Below are 15,415 nucleotides of genomic sequence, written 5' to 3' on the forward strand. Positions count from 1 at the left end.
GTCAGAGGTATTTCGCCACTTTTACGGACTCACAATAAAACATACAAATTCGAAACCAAAATGGATTTTCCTGGAAAATATGCTAAGGAACATCCTTTCCAGGGTAATGACTTGTATATAAGGCAAAATAAATAACCAAAAACAAAAATGATCCTGTACACCTTGGGTTATGTTCACATGTAGCGGTTTTTTTGCATTGCTTTCAACTGTGAAAAATAAATTTACCAGCAAATGTTTTAACATTTTAACATTTTACTACCTTATTTGGCCAATTGGTGTGTGAGACATGATCAGACACATCCTGTTTCATTTATGGTGGAGGGACTCGGAAAGTCACAAAGCCTATTTTTATAGGGCCATCATGCGGCCCTTATTATTGTTAAAGGGCCAGCAGTTATCCCTCACTATTGTTAGAGAGCCATCAGCTGGCTATGCTGTGTTGTTCCCATTATTAAGGAGCGGGTCTCCTATACTGTTATAGCATATTCAGTGACTTCAAGGCCTGCCCAAAATTTGGAAAAACCCCAATACCCCTTTGTAAAGACGTAGACGGCCTGATTTAAAAAAATAATTTTCCATTATTAAGGAGCGGGTCTCCTGTACTGTTATTGCGTATGCAGTGACTTAAAGGGCTGCCCAAATTTTGGAAAAACCCCAATACAAATTTGAAGACACATAGAGAACGGCCTCAGTAAAAAAAAATGTTCCCATTATAAAGGAGCGGTTCTGCTATACAGTTATTGCGTATGCAGTGACTACAACGGCTACCTAAATTTTGTAAAAACCCCAATACCAATTTAAAGACACATAGAGGAGGGCCTCAGTAAAAAAAATGTTCCCATTATGCGGTTCTGCTCTACAGTTATAGCATATGCAGTGACTGCAATGGCTGCCTGAATTTTGGAAACACCGCAATACCCCTTTGAAGAGACGTAGAGGAGGGCCTCAGTAACAAAAATGTTCCCATAATAAATGAGCAGGACTCCTATACAGTTATTGCGTATGCAGTGACTGGAACGGCTGCCAAAAATTAGGACGCATTCCAATACCCCTTTGAAGAGACATAGAGGGAGGCCTCAGTAAAAAAAAATGTTGCCATTATAAAGGAGTGAGTCTCCTATACTGGTAATGCCCATACGGTGACTGCAAGGGCTGGCAAAAAATTGGACGCACTCCAATACCCCTTTGAAGAGACGTAGAGGAGGTCCTCATTAAAAAAATTGTACCATTGTTAAGGAATGGGTCTCCTATACTGGTAATGCCCATGCAGTGACTGCAAGGGCTGGCAAAAATTGGAAGCACTCCAATACCCCTTTGAAGAGACGTAGAAGAGGTCCTCATTAAAAAAATTGTTACCATTGTTAAGGAATGTGTCTCCTATAGTGGTAATGCCCATGCACTAAGTGCATTGGCTAAAAACATTTAACCATGGGGAGTATACATGAACATACTGTATATCATACAGAATGTTAGAGGTAAGCCTCTAAAAAAAATTCCTACGGGCATCATAAACACTCTTAAAAAATTATGTGGGTGTTGCATCACCGTCACCCTGGTGATATTGTGGTGCAGGATGAGGAGAAGGAGGAGGACAACAGAAAATAGCCAAAATCAGGAAGCGTATACCTATGTCTGGCTGTGAAGAGGTGCATGGCAATAGACCTCCAAAAAAAAGCCACTGGATTTGACTTTATGTTCTGCTGCTATCATCCGGTGGTGTTGAGAAGTGTGGCCCAATCCAGCCCTTGTTCATTTTTATAAGAGTCAGCCTGTCAGCATTTTCTGTTGACAGGCAGGTGCGCCTATCAGTTATAATGCCCCCAGCGGCACTAAAAACCCGCCCTGACAAAACGCTAGCGGCAGGCCAGGACCTTCAAGGTATAGAGAGCCAGTTCTTGCCACGCGTCCAGCTTGGATACCCAATAATTATAAGGCACAAAGGAATCACGGAGGACGTTGGTATGGTCGGCAAGGTACTCCTTCAGCATCATCACAAACTTTTCCCTTCTTGTCAGAATACCCCGCGCATCAGGGCCTGGGCATTGTGAGGGTCTGAGAAAACTGTCCCACACCTTTGACAGTGTTCCCCTGCCTCTGCTGTGTCGTATTTGTGTCTCCCTCGCCTGTACTCCTTGGATCTCCAAGGAACTGTGACCTCTGCCGCCAGCGTTTTCAGATGGGAATTTTTTTTAATAATTCCACAACAAGGGCCTTCTGGTACTGCAACATATTATTAGACCTCTCCGCCACTGGAATGAGAGATACAAAGTTCTCCTTGTAGCGTGGGTGGCATGGTCTTCAAGTGTGACCAACCACTAATTACTGTTGGCCAAAATGCGTACAACGCGAGGGTCACTGGAAAGGCAACAGAACATAAAGTCAGCCATGTGTGCCAGACTGCCAACAGCCAAGTTTTCCCTGTCCTGAACAAGAGTGCGACTGTCCATGCTCTCATCCTCCTCCTCTTCCTCATTCTCCCTTTCCTCATGCCATCCACGCTGAACAGACGGTATGATTGTGGTGTGGGTAGTACCGTCTGTAGTGCAGGAAACCAACACCTGTTCCTCCTCATCCTCTTCCTCCTCCTCCCCATTAGCACCCAATCCGCGTTGGGATGAGATGAGGCTGGGCTGTGTGGCATCAACCTGTATGGTTTCTTGCTCCATCTTATGGAGCAATGCCTCCTCTTTAATTGTGAGCAGCGAGCAATTCAGAAGACAGAGAAGTGGGATGGTTACGCTAATTATGGTGTCATTGCTGCTCACCATCTTGGTGAAGTCCTCAAACTTTTGGAGAACGACACAGATGTCTGACATCCATGCCCACTCCTCAGTTCTTATGTGCGGAGGCTGACCTGAATGCCGACGGGCTGGTACTCAACAACTGCCCTCTGCTGCTCACAAATCCTTCCCAACATCTGCAACGTTGAGTTCTAACACGTGGTGACATCGCACACCAATCGGTGAGCTGGAAGCTGCAAATGCTGCTGAAGCACGGCGAGGGCGGCGGAAGCTGTAGTTGACTTTCAGAAATGGGCAGAGACGCGGCGTACTTTGACAAGCAAATTAGGCAGATTTGGGTACGTTTTGAGAAACCACTGAACCACTAGGTTGAGCACATGGGCCAGGCTTGGTATGTGTGTGAGGTTGCCTAGCTTCAGAGCTGCCACCAGGTTCCGGCCATACCTGGCTGTAGGTTCAGTGGTGACAGCCACAGATCTGCCTGCTCTGTTACAGCTGTCAACAACTCTTCAGAGGTGTGCTGTTTGTCCCCTAAGCATATTAGCTTCAGCAGTGCCTGTTCCCGCTTGGCCGAGGCAGTGCTTCCAGCTTCCGACTGATGTGGTCATTTCGGAGATGGAGGCTGAAGAGGGGGAGGTGCAGGAGCTGTAGAATGTGGGGGTCAAGCCTGATTGACCCAGGGCCCGCAATCCTCTGTGTTGGGAGGACGTGTTACGTCCCAAGGTCCCACTATATTAACCCAGTGTGCCATCAGCGAGATGTACCGTCCCTGCCCACAAGCACTTGTCCACATGTGCATGGTTAGGTGGACCTTCCCAGTAACTGTGTTGTTGAGGGCATGGCTAATGTTCTGGGAAACGTGCTTGTGTAATGCGGGACAGCACACCGGGAGAAATAGTGGCGCCTGGGGACCGAGTACCGAGGGACGGCCGCCGCCATCAGGTTGCGTAAAGCTTCCATCTCTACGAGCCTAAAAGGCAACATTTCGAGCGCAAGCATTCGAGAAATGTGTGAGTTTAGTAGTGTGGCCTGTGAGGCGTTGGCTGCGTATTTGCACTTGCATTCCAAGGACTGAGGTAGGGACAACTGAACGCTGCACTGGGACAAAGAGGACGTGGTTGCGGATTGTGGTAGTTTCGAGTGTGCAACGATAGATGCAGGGCAGGAGGCATCTTCGCATGCGCCATGGACAGGGGATTCGCGTGCACGCACAAAAGTGGAACAAGCAGTGGTGTCACCCGCAGACACTATTTCTGGACCCTGGCGTTCGGCCCACCTAGTCGGGTGCTTTGCTATCATGTGCCTGAGTGTGCTGGTGGTGGTCATGCTGGTAGTTTTGCTGCCCCTGCTAATGCTGGCCTGGCAGATGTTGCAAATGGCCTTTTTGGTGTTATCTGGACAGTCTTTAAAAAACAACCAGACTCGGGAAGACCTAAGAGTTGTACTGGCAACTTCCTTTGTGTTGGTATTCCGGGGAACAGTTGCTCGCTTTGTGTCTGTGGCCACCACACTGCTTGTTCTTGCCTGTTGTAGTGCTATGCCTCTTTCCCCCTGTGTGCTGCTGTCCTCGCTCTGCATGTCACCCTGCGAGGTTGGGTCAGTGACTTCATCTTTCAACCCCTCGTCTTCCACTTCTGCACCCTGGTCCACCTCCTGACTTTCTGGCAATTATGTCTCATCATCAACCACCTCTTGCAACAGTAATTGCACTTTCCCACCGTCGCCTTCATGTGACCATGGCTGCTCAAATATTTGGACATCGCTACATGCAATCTCCTCTTGCTCCGCTTGAAGCTGGCCGGGCGAGAGGCCCGAATCTATAAATGGAAAAGTGAAGAGCTTTTCGGAGTGTCCAAGTGTGGGATCAGTTGTCTCCAGGCACTCGGCATGGTGGAAGGAAGGAGGATCCGGTGAGGAGTATGTGGTTCAGACTCACAGCTACTGAGACTTGACCGTGTGGAGGACAGGGTGGTGGTGGCAGTGGCAAAGTGACTGAAAACATTATCTGCTATCCAACCAACAACCTTTTCACACTTCTCTGGCTTCAAGAGTGGTGTTCCGCAGCCCCCTAGTAATTGGGACAGGAAGGTAGTTTGATATGATGTGCGTCTTTGTTGTGCTCCCTCACAGGCACAGTTTCATCTTGCCCAAGGCCTCGGCATGCACCATCACCATCACGTCCACTTCCCTGTCCCTTGCCACGCGCCTTTACCATTTTAAATGGAGTGTAATATTTGGTATGCTCCACAAAATGTCTAAATTATTACCGCAGTAATATGCGATGACGTGTGACGACCACGGTTTTAGGCTGTGGCCTTGTAGTATAGTATTGGTCAGCGACCAAGTGTGAATAGGTTCAATAAAACACAGATGGCTGACTTTAAATGGAGTGTAATATTTGGCACGCTCCACAAAATGTCTGAATTATTACCACAGTAATATGCGATCACAGGTTACAACCACGTTTTAGGTTGTGGCCTTGTATTATAGCATTGGTCAGCAACCAAGTGTGAATAGGTTCAATAAAACAGATGGCTAACTTTAAATGGAGTGGAATATTTGGCACGCTCCACAAAATGTCTGAATTATTACCGCAGTAATATGCGATCATGTGTTACGACCACGGTTTTGGGTTGTGGCCTTGTAGTATAGTATTGGTCAGCAACCAAGTGTGAAGAGGTTCAATAAAACACAGATGGCTAACTTTAAATGGAGTGGAATATTTGGCACGCTCCACAAAATGTCTGAATTATTACCGCAGTAATATGCGATCACGTGTTACGACCACGGTTTTGGGTTGTGGCCTTGTAGTATAGTATTGGTCAGCAACCAAGTGTGAAGAGGTTCAATAAAACACAGATGGCTAACTTTAAATGGAGTGGAATATTTGGCACGCTCCAAAAAATATCAGGATAATTACAGCAGTAATATGCCATCACGTGTGATGTGATGTAAAAGTTTCTCTGCTTACACAGTACAGCAATGTGAATAAAATCAAAAAAATCTGACTGTATTCTGCTAACAAGCAAATGGAGCAGTAACATGGAATACTATATTGCTTTTTAAGCAAATAATCAGGATTAAGAGCAAAAAAAAATTGCCCTGATATGTAGGGCTATGTAGGTATGTAACAGCAGCAGCAGACAGAGCATGCAATGGACCCTATTGTGCTGTAGAATGACTGTTAGTTCAGATAGATATATACAGTTGAAACCAGAAGTTTACATACACTATATAAAAAGACACATATGCATGTTTTTCTCAATATCTGACATGAAATCAGAGTAAACCTTTCCCGTTTTAGGTGAATTAGGATTACCATAATTTTTAATATTTGCCAAATGCCAGAATGAGAGAGAGAGAATGTTTTAAGGCATTTTTATTACTTACTGCAAAGTCAAAGGTTTACATACATTTCATTAGTATTTGGTACCATTGCTCTTAAACTGAATAACTTGGATCAAACGTTTGGGATATCCTTCCACAAGCTTCTCACAATAGTTGGTCAGAATTTGCGCCCATTCCTACTGACAAAACTGGTGTAACTGATCCTGGTTTGTAGGTCGCCTTGCTCGCACCTGCCTTTTCAGCTTTGCCCATACATTTTCAATAGGATTGAGATCTGGGCTTTGTGATGGCCACTCCAAAGCATTGACTTTGTTGTCCTTAAGCCACTTTGTTACCATTTTGGCAGTATGCTTCGGGTCATTGTCCATTTGAAAGACCCATTTCCGCACAAGCTTTAACTTCCTGCCTGATGTCTTGAGATTGCTTCAGTATTGCCACATAATCTTCTTTTCTCATGATGCCATCTATTTTGTGAAGCGCACCAGTCCCTCCTGCAGCAAAACAACCCCACAACATGATGCTGCCACCCCCGTGTTTCACAGTTGGGATGGTGTTCTTAGGCTTCCAAGCTTCTCCCTTTTTCCTCCAAACGTAACGATGGTCATTATGCCCAAAATGTTCAATTTTAGATTCATGAGACCACAGGACATGTCTCCAAAAATTAAGGTCTTTGTTCCTGTGTGCATTTGCAAACATTAATCTGGCTTTTTTATGTTTCTTTTGGAGTAATGGCTTCTTCCTGGCAGAGTGGCCTTTCAGCCCATGTTGATACAGTACTCGTTTCACTGTGGTTATTGATACAATCCTACCAGTTTCCGCCATCATCTTCACAAGGTCTTTTGCTTTTGTCCTTGGGTTGATATGCACATGTCGGCCCTAAGCACGTTCATCTCTGGGACACAGAACCCGTCTCCTTTCTGAGCGGTATGATGGCTGGACATTCCCATCTTGTTTGTACTTGCATATAATTGTTTTTACAGATGAACGAGACACCATCAGGTATCTTGAAATTGTACCCAAGGATGAGCCAGATTTGTGAAGTCCACAATTCTCTTCCTGAAATCTTGGCTGATTTCTTTAGACTTTCTCAAGATGCTACACAAAGAAGCAGTGTGTTTCAGGTGTGCATTAAAATACATCCACAGGAGTAATCCTCTAACATCTCCGCAAATAAGCAGGAATAAACTTAATCAACGCCTGGAAGACTCTGGAGAGGGGCTGCGAAGCCTAGGCACTCTCTTATGTGGACTATCTTTCTTAGGAAAGCAACGGAGCCTTGCGGCCTGTATATAGGCCCGAAGTCATACTGAGGCCTACCTGCGGGCCCAAAGCCTTTCCTCATCCTAACAGCTCTTGGGACCACTGAGGGGAGTCGCAGCCGCGTCACTCGTCACTGCGGACACAGCCCGGCGAGGACTGTTCTGAGGTCGAGGGGAGCGGGAGAAGGAGTGAGGTGAGCAGCGGCCGTCGGAACTGCGAGTCGCCGCTCGTGTCGCTCTCGCCCCCCCCCCCGGCCATACAGTGCCACCAACTTACACCGACTCCACCAGCCCTACTGGAAAGGACAGGAGAAACCCGATTCCTTAAACGGGGTCTCGCCGGGAGTGGTCCGCGCATACAGCAGTCACAAACGTGCGGCTGGGAGAGGAGGTGCGGTGTCACTGGGCGCCGCCATTTTGCAGCACGTGTGGTTCGGACCGGTGCCTGGGACAGTGGGGCTTTGGTGCCGTTCTACCGGTCCACGTGTGCTCCCCTGGTTCTACGATCCGCAAAAGACACCAGAGGGACCAGTGCTGGCCGGACTTGCATACAGGAGAAGCCCCCAGTGAACGCCTAAGGACAACAAAGGGAAGGAGACAAAGGAGTCCTTGAGGTACTGTGCAGAGCCTCACCTGCGGCCGCAGGACCCTTTGACACCCCTTCACAGCCGTTGCACCCCTCTCCCCCAGCTCTCACTCTCACAAATACCCCAAAATCTCCCACAGACAACATTTTTACTGAGAGGGAGACACTGGTGTCTCAGAGAGTGTATTTGAGACAGAGCACTAAGTGCATTAGGAAGGAGAGAGTAAATAAAAGTATCAGAGACAAAGATAGTCCCTTCTGCCTATCTCATTATACAGGATCACACTTCTTATAAACACCATATGCCATTACAACTACCTTCCAGTCTCAGTACTGAAAATAACAAGATCATTATATTTCATCATTATATTTTATATTTCATCCCACCATCAACCTAACACTCCTGTACTGAAATTAACTTTTTGGACACCATCATCAAGCTACAGAACAATGAAATAGAGACATCCTTGTACCGGAAACCAATCGACCATCCTACATACCTTAAATGGGACAGTTTCCATCCAAAACACATAAAAAACTCTATTGTTTACAGCCAAGCCATCAGATACAATCGGATATGTTCCAACCAGATGGATAGAGACAAACACCTTGATGGCCTCAGAAAGACCTTTTTGAAACAGGTGCTACCATCCAATAACAATTGAGAACCAGATTACAAGAGCCACCAGAATATCAAGGAATCATCTCCTACATTATAAAACCAAACAAGAAAACAACCGGGTGCCTCTAGTAGTCACCTACAATCCAAATCAGGAGGCGCTAAGAAGAGCTGCACGGAAACTACAACCCTTACTACAAAAAGATGCCCGATTACAATCCATATTTCCAGACCCCCCACTTCTGTGTTTCAGGCAGCCCCGAAATCTAAGAAGCATCATTGTCAGAAGCTCCCTGTCATCTCCACCAGCTACAGGTACCTTTCCTTGCAACCAGAAAAAATGTAAAACCTGTCTGTTTATAATGACCACAGACAAGATAAAGATTCCCAATTCACATCAGGACTATAAGATCCCAGGTACGTTCAGCTGTATCACATCTAATGTAGTGTACTTAATTATATGTACCAAATGTCCAGCTGGGGGTCTTTATGTAGGGGAGACAGGGCAAAAACTTAGAACAAGGATGAATCATCATCGCCACACAATAAAAGAAAAAAGAATAGATCTACCTGTAGCCAAGCATTTTTGTTCCCCTGATCACAGCATAAAAGATATGAAATTATTAGTATTAAAAGGTAACTTCAAATCTCAAAGAGAAAGGAGAATCTCAGAATATAAACTGATAGTGACCTTTAACACTTTCAGAGCAGGAATGAATGTGTCGCATGGATTTATGTCATTCTACATCAACTAAGGAATGTGCTCCTCAGACCTGTGAGGCCATCACAACACTGGACACAGGACAATAAAACCTTCACACTCCTTATCTATTAACTGCTAATATATTTATAGCCAGAACTGTTTATCTCTTCCATAATAACTCTGTTTTTCATCACCTGTCTTACCTATTGCATTTTTTTTTCTTCTTGTGTGTCTTATTGTGTATAAATTTTGTGGTATACTATGCCTGATGAAGAGACCTGAGTAGTCTCGAAAGCTTGCAATTTGTTACCATCTTTTCAGTTAGCCATTTAAAGGTATCAACCAATGAGGACTCTCAAATCTAATTATATTTGCAACAACCAATATCTGAGCCAGAGCTCTGATGCCATCTAGTGGCCTAAGAAGAATCAGACACCCACCACCAAAGAAGGAGCTAAGCAGTCTCAGGCTATGTGCCCACGATGCAGAAATGAAGCAGAAAATTTCTGCAGCATTTCTGCATCTCCCTGGCAGAAAAAAACGCATGCAGATTGTGCATGCGTTTTTCCTGCAGAATACATGCGGATCCACATGCGGGTTCACATGCGTTTCCGCATGCAGATTGACAAGCACTTTCCAGGCGATAGCATCACTTGGAAAGTGCTTGACAACTAGGTCACACTGTATAAATCCATGCAAACAGCATGGATTTATACAGTGTGAACCGTAAAAATGAAAACAAATAAAGCTATTCTCAACCCCGAGGCCCCGGCGTGTGCAGCAGCGCTCGTTCCTGTCTGGTTCCCGGCTGCCGGCATATCGCGAGACAGAGCGGTGAAGGGCCTGCGGTCACATGACTGTGACGTCACCGAAGGTCCTTCAGCGCTGCTGGCATTCAGAGAGAAGACGCCGGACAGGTGAGTATAAACTTTATTTGTTATTTTATTCTTTTTTTACAGGTACAATGGTACCCAGGTCTGGATGAGAGTCTCCTCTCCTCCAGAACTGGGTACCATCTGCCCATAGAGACGCATAGAAGCCGCTTGTAAAAATGTACAGTCGCGGTTTCTGTGCGTCTCAATGCAAGTCAATGGCGGGAGTTCCGCTGCACTTCCGCAAAATTAAATGACATGTTGCGGATTTTTGTACGCAGCATAAACGCTGCGGAAAAATCCGCAGCATGTGCATAGAACATGCGGAATCCCCTTGGGGACCATGGGGTGCGGATTACCTAGCGTTTCACAAGCGTTTCCGCTGCGGAAATTCCGCAGCATAAACGCTTGAAAAACGCTACGTGGGCACACAGCCTCATTACAACTAACAAACCCTGAACAGGCAATGACCCGATCAGATTAAAAGTCTCCGCATGTAGACAAAAGGAGATTCAATCGTAGCTCTTTTTTTCCCTAACAAATCCTATCACCTAAACGTTAAGCATGGGGAAATCGGGAGTTAAAACACCTCGAATGTCTTCTAAACCAACCAAAGCTGGCACACAAGCAGACGTGGACAAATTCTTGAAAAAACAAGCATGAATACCAGACTTTGACAAATCCTCTAAATGACCCACATCAAGAGGAGGACTCAGACTCTCTCTCAGAAAGTGATTCAGATATGGGAGGGGACATGAGAGACAACACGGTAACCCGCTCATTTATAAAGAGAATCCTGTCCAAATTGTTAGAACCCATCTGCAAGGAACTAGTGGAGATCAAACATGACCTAGTACAACAGGGCCACAGATTGGAAACAGTAGAACATAATCAAGCAACCATGACACACCATACCAATAACCTATTGGACTGCCTTATTTTGCATGAAACTCAGCATCAGAACATACAATCCACAATAGGAGATCATGAGAACCGAGAACGAAGAAACAACATCCGCATTAGGTGCTTACCGGAATTGATCGCCCCAGAAGCCTTAAACACAGCAGCAAAAAGAAATTTTCAGTAAACTTCTACTCAAGGAAGACCCTAAAGACTTGGAACTGATTAGAGTACATAGGTCTCTAAGGCCCAAACCAAAACAGAATGAACCTCCGCGAGACGTTCTTTGCTGATTCTTAGACTATAGAACAAAGGACCTTATTCTACACAGAGCTCGAGAAGTAGAGGAGATAACATTCAAAGAGACCAAACTAAAACTCTTCCAAGATTTATCGGCCACAACTTTAAAGAAGAGATGGATGTTAAAACCTTTTACAGGGGCCCTACTACAAAAGGCCACCGCTTCAGATGGCTTTTTCCCTTTGGCCTGCTCATCACGGCAGGAGATAAGAAACTCTCTGTCAGATCCTCCGCTGAAATTAAAGAGGCCTGTAAATTACTGGATATTTCACTAACATCCTATCCAGACTTGGAGGAATTTCACTCAGCCTCACTACATCAACCCCTGCAAAACCCATTTGCATTGCAACAAGCTGGATCTTCCAAATCTCAGAGACAAAAAAAGAAATCAGCCAGAATAATGCCATCCAAAGAAGGAGCCGAAGCAACTTGAGCAAGAAACCTTTAATCCCCCAAGCTAATATCTTCTACTGGTTGCAAATGTTTTTCTATGGTTATAAAATCTGCTTGATAATCAACAATTCAGTCTTGACTCCCCATGTCGAATAAATAAACCCCCCCCCCCCAAATCACAAATTCTTTGGTATTATTATCTTCATTTAATTTGTCTAAAATGAAAAAACACAAAAAGAATTGTCCTAAAGCCAAATTGGATATAATTCCACACCAAACCTAAAAAAGGGGGTGAACAAAGTATTGGCACTGTTTGAAAAATCATGTGATGCTTCTCTAATTCGTGTAATTAACAGCACCTGTAACTTACCTGTGGCACCTAACAGGTGTTGGCAATAACTAAATCACACTTGCAGCCAGTTAACATGGATTAAAGTTGACTGAACCTCTGTCCTGTGTCCTTGTGTGTACCACATTGAGCATGGAGAAAAGAAAGAAGACCAAAGAACTGTCTGAGGACTTGAGAAACCAAATTGTGAGGAAGCGTGAGCAATCTCAAGGCTACAAGTCCATCTCCAAAGACCTGAATCTTCCTGTGTCTTCCGTGCGCAGTGTCATCAAGAAGTTTAAAGCCCATGGCACTGTGGCTAACCTCCCTAGATGTGGACGGAAAAGAAAAATTGACGAGAGATTTCAACGCAAGATTGTGCGGATGGTGGATAAAGAACCTCGACTAACATCCAAACAAGTTCAAGCTGTCCTGCCGTCCGAGGGTACAACAGTATCAACCCATACTATCCGTTGGCGTCTGAATGAAAAGGGACTGTATGGTAGGATACCCAGGAAGACCCCACTTCTTACCCCGAGACATAAAAAAGCCAGGCTGGAGTTTGCCAAAACTTACCTGAGAAAGTCTAAAACGTTTTGGAAGAATGTTCTCTGGTCAGATGAGACAAAAGTAGAGCTTTTTGGGAAAAAGCATCAACATAGAGTGTACAGGAAAAAAAAAGAGGCATTCAAAGAAAAGAACACGGTCCCTACAGTCAAACATGGCGGAGGTTCCCTGATGTTTTGGGGTTGCTTTGCTGCCTCTGGCACTGGACTGCTTGACCATGTGCATGGCATTATGAAGTCTGAAGACTACCAACAAATTTTGCAGCATAATGTAGGGCCCAGTCTGAGAAAGCTGGGTCTCCCTCAGAGGTCATGGGTCTTCCAGCAGGACAATGACCCAAAACACACTTCCAAAAGCACTATAAAATGGTTTGAGAGAAAGCACTGGAGACTTCTAAGGTGGCCAGCAATGAGTCCAGACCTGAATCCCATAGAACACCTGTGGAGAGATCTCAAAATGGCAGTTTGGAGAAGGCACCCTTCAAATATCAGGGACCTGAAGCAGTTTGCCAAAGAAGAATGGTCTACAATTCCAGCAGAGCATTGTAAGAAACTCATTGATGGTTACCGGAAGCGGCTGTTCGCAGTTATTTTGGCTAAAGGTTGTGCAACCAAGTATTAGGCTGAGGGTGCCAATACTTTTGTCTGGCCCATTTTTGGAGTTTTGTGTGAAATGATCAATGATTTGATTTTTGCTTCATTCTCTTGTGTTTTTTCCTTGCAAGCAAATTAAATGAAGATAATAATACCAAAGAATTTGTGATTGCAATCATTTTCAGGAAGAAACTGAGTATTATCTGACAGAATTGCAGGGGTGCCAATACTTTTGGCCACCACTGTATGTGTCTTTTTATATAGTGTATGTAACCTTCTAGTTTCAACTATATATACGCTGTGGAATACCTATACTAACTATTAAACAAGCAAATCTCTCCCTCACTCAGCAGTAGCTCTCCCTACAGTGCCTGTTTCCGGGGTAGACTGTGACGAGTATAGGGTCACCAGGTCTTATATAGACCTGATGACGCTATGCGGCCAGCCAATCACTGTAATGCCACAACCAACATGGCTACGGCATTACAGTGAGTGGCAGGCAATCGCTGCATGTTCATTGGCTCTCTAAAGAGCGCCAAATATGCGGGGAGGGGACCCGAGCTCTCACCCGAACATCCCAGAAATACTCGAGGAGCGCCGAGCATCTCAAGCAGTGAGATGCTCGGGCGAGTACCGAGCAGTAACGAGCACGCTCGCTCATCACTAGTTGTCATCTTTCCCACAGGTACTTGATACAACTTCAGCTCTGGTTCCCAACTTAGGTGAAGCATTTCTGTTGCTCTGTTCTCTAGCCCTAGAGAATCTTCCTCACTAGTGACAGTATATCCGGATCTTAGTTCTCTCCACGTACTAGCCTTGAGTCCTAACTTCTTCTGCCGTCCTGCAGACAGAATGTGTCCCCAGGTCCTCGACGACTCTCTTGAGGATCCCAGGCCGGCTAAGGGGGGACTCCTGTGGAGGGATTCTCCTGTTTGATGATCCACTGTCTCGGGTACTAGGCCCATGTCTATCTTAGCAGCCAGAAATAAAGCCTGTCAATACCCAGAGGTACTATAAACTACTGAACTGTTCACTTCCTGTACTCAACAACAGCACTGAGTTCCCCCTCCCTCTACTAGGCTGGATTATCACAGCTAACCCCGTAACTGGACCTAACTGCAGCCCAGAGTGATCCAACTTTTGGGAACATGCTTTTTAACCCCTTTTTAGTGTCAGAGGGAAACTACTTCCTTCACCAATACTACACTGGCACTTACTGCCCCCACAGAGGCCGAAAGAACACACATTTTGCCTCAGTTTTGTGAATTCGAGCTTATAGTCAAGTTACAGTATATGTCAGGGTACAGTATATGTAGGGTACAGTATATGTCAAGGCACAGTATATGTCAGGGTACTGTATATGCAGGGTACAGTATATGTCAGGGCACAGTATATGCAAGGTACAGTATATGTCAGAGCACAGTATATGTCAGGGTACTGTATATGCAGGGTACAGTATATGTCAGGGTACAGTATATGCAGGGTACAGTATATGTCAGGGTACTGTATATGTCAGGGCACAGTATATGCAGGGTACAGTATATGCAGGGTACAGTATATGTCAGGGTACAGTATATGCAGGGTACAGTATATGCAGGGCACAGTATATGCAGGGTACAGTATATGTCGGCACAGTATATGCAGGGTACAGTATATGCAGGGTACAGTATATGTCAGGGTACAGTATATGCAGGGTACAGTATATGCAGGGCACAGTATATGCAGGGTACAGTATATGTCGGCACAGTATATGCAGGGTACAGTATATGCAGGGTACAGTATATGTCGGCACAGTATATGCAGGGTACAGTATATGTCAGGGCACAGTATATGCAGGGTACAGTATATGCAGGGTACAGTATATGTCAGGGCACAGTATATGCAGGGTACAGTATATGCAGGGTACAGTATATGCAGGGTACAGTATATGTCAGGGCACAGTATATGCAGGGTACAGTATATGCAGGATACAGTATATGTTGGCACAGTATATGCAGGCTACAGTATATGCAGGGTACAGTATATCTTGGGTACAGTATATGTCAGGTACTGTATATGTCAGGGCACAGTATATGTCAGGGTACAGTATATGCAGGGTACAGTATATGTCGGCACAGTATATGCAGGGTATAGTATATGTCAGGGCACAGATGCAGTGTGTACCTAGCCTACTTGATCTAAAAACTGAATATCACACTTAGGGTTC

At 45.2% G+C, this 15,415-nt stretch overlaps 1 protein-coding gene across 1 annotated transcript in view; it reads right to left on the reverse strand.

Moving 5' to 3' along the window:
- The window catches only part of YDJC (YdjC chitooligosaccharide deacetylase homolog), a 62,017-nt gene that overhangs the window by 38,163 nt on the left and 8,439 nt on the right, over positions 1 to 15,415 (reverse strand). The gene's annotated exons all lie outside the window — the stretch shown is intronic.

The sequence above is a fragment of the Phyllobates terribilis genome, unplaced genomic scaffold (assembly GCF_046119375.1).
Source record: "Phyllobates terribilis strain yellow unplaced genomic scaffold, ASM4611937v1 Scaffold_1__5_contigs__length_1240528914, whole genome shotgun sequence".
Classification (NCBI taxonomy): domain Eukaryota; kingdom Metazoa; phylum Chordata; class Amphibia; order Anura; family Dendrobatidae; genus Phyllobates; species Phyllobates terribilis.